The sequence below is a fragment of the Psittacula echo genome, assembly GCF_963264785.1.
Source record: "Psittacula echo genome assembly, chromosome: Z".
Lineage (NCBI taxonomy): Eukaryota > Metazoa > Chordata > Aves > Psittaciformes > Psittacidae > Psittacula > Psittacula echo.
The window spans coordinates 43,998,735-44,001,267 of NC_137742.1; positions in this window are offsets into that span (position 1 = coordinate 43,998,735).

Consider the following 2,533-nt stretch of genomic DNA (forward strand, 5'->3'; position numbering starts at 1 on the left):
TTCAAATGTCCTTCTTTCCTTCCTTCCTTCTCCTTAAATAAGAATTTTGGCGTTTCCCACAGTAGCCTGTGCTGGCTTGGTGTGCTGTTAGGATAATCATAGAGTCATCGAATAGTTAGGGTTTAAAAGGACCTTAACATCATTTTTACTTGAGGGATTTAAGACCTGCCAAGAGGTTTCAAAACAGGAATACCAAAGACTGGCTGAAGGCAATTCCAGGTTTTGCCTGTCCCACACAGACAAAAATAACTTCAGGCATATTTAACCACTAAGCCGTGCCTTGGTCACACTTGTGCCTTTTCCGTGTTAGTCATGACCCTACAAAACATTGAATTCTGCTGCAGCAGAGCACTTTGACACATGCCAGTGCTACATTGTCCTCTCCTCTGGCAGAGTGGTTGACTGCATGAAGAAACGGTTTGCACTGTATGAACCAGTGATTTCAAGCAGAAATCAATTAGATCAAAGTGCAAGTAGGTGGTACTCATCCCAGGCTGTTCCTAGTTTATACATACAGCTCATGCTGACTATATCATAACTTGAATAGAGATTGGACTGGAGTAGCACAACTGCTACCTGTTTATGGATAGCAGAGATTTACAGCTTAGAGGAATAATCAATACTGTTATAAAGTGATGTATATTTGTGTCCTAGTTTCAGCTGGATGGAGTTATTTTTCTTCCTAGTAGCTGTTGCAGTGCTGTGTTTTGGCTTGTCGTGGTTTAAGCCCAGGCCGTAAATGACTGCTACTGCTAAACCAGGACAGGCTTTATTCTGAGAATAAGGCTAATAACACACCGATGTTTTAGTTGTTGCTAAGCAGCACTTACAGGACTTTTCAGTCTCTCATGCTCTCCCAGTGAGGAGAGGCACAAGAAGCTGGGAGAGTGCATGGCCATTTTCTAGATTATATTTCCTATTATTATTGTTACTGTATTTTATTTTTATTTTAATTATTAACCTGTTCATATCTCAACCTACATTTTTCTTTTTACCCCATCCCACTGGGAAAGTGTTGTAACTCAGCACCATGCAGCTTCTTGCTTGCTGTCAGCCTTCCCCTCTCCAGGTGGGATGAGAATCAGAAGAATATAAACCCCACAGACTTTTTATTTCTTTGGGCAAAGACACCTCAGTTTCCCCGCTTTCAGACTTTCCCCCCAAAATTCCTTAGTATTTCTCATTTGAGCATGGGAAACTTGTATCTATAGTATTGCTTTAACTGCCTACTTTGAAGATAGTGCAAAACCTATTGTCCTGGGTTCAGCAGCAGCAGTCTGTTTTTCTCCTTCTTAGTAGCTGTTGCAGCACTGTGGTTTTGACTTTTGGCCTGGGAACAGAGCTGATAACACCGATGTTTAGACTGACCAAGGACTTTGTGAGTCTCACGCTCTGCCAGGGAGGAGGAGAAGCCGGGAGGAAGCAGGGACAGGACACCTGACCCAAACTAGCCAAAGAGGTATTCCATACCACAGCACGTCATGCCGGGGGATGTAACTGGGAGCTACCCGGAAGGGCACGTCCTCTTTTCTGTCGGGCTCTTTTCCAGCGGGCGGTATCATACTCTCTTCCCTTGTTATTTCCCTTATCATTATTATTATTGGTGGTAGCATATTTGTGTTATACCTTAGTTACTGGACTGTTTTTATCTCAACTCATGGGAGTTACATTCTTTCGATTCTCCTCCCCATCCCTCTAGGGGGGTGGGGGGGGAAGTAGACTGCGTGGTTCTAATTTACAGCCAGGGCTTAAACCACGACACCTATGCATTCCAAATTCTTCCTCATGTTCAGTAAATAGGAGACTTTTCCTCTTCTTTCTCTTTATTCTGGCTTTCTCCTCACCTTTGCTTATAAGATTCTAATGATTTTTTTATTTCTTTTTTTAAATGAACTTTCTTCCTTTTTTTTTTTTTTTTCAATTAAGGGTTTATTATGTTGCCACATCTACAGTTCACAGCTTATTTCAAAGCAGCTCAGATACAAAATACTGTTGAAGATTTGTACAGGAAATGAGAGGAATGATTGCTAAATTGCTAAAGGCCATTGCTAAATTACATACACTCACAGTCTAAACTGACTCATTGGGGTAAAGTAATAGCAAGACAATTGCTGACTTTTCAGAAGAAAGCATACTGGGAATATTCCTCCTTTAAACAGGCTGCAACAGCAAATAAAAAAAGCTTTGTCTTCATGAACATTCAGTTATTACAAATGTAAAAGAGACTAGATACGAAAAAATACAGTTTAACTTTTTCCCAAGAGTCTCATGAAAATTTAGGAGTAACAGCAACATAGTGAAGAAGAATCAGCTTGATGGAAGAACTTCTGTGTGTCTTAGGCTGGATGGATTAATATACCAAGTGGTGAACAGGGAAAGATATGCTGAATAATGAGAACTGTATTCAGCACTGACTAAATCAGAAATGTGTGTCTATTTCTTTAGTACTTAATAAAATGGGCTTTTTGTAGGGAAATGAACACACACTTTTAGAATACAATGTCTGTTTTTATTTTAATAGAATTCCTTCTGT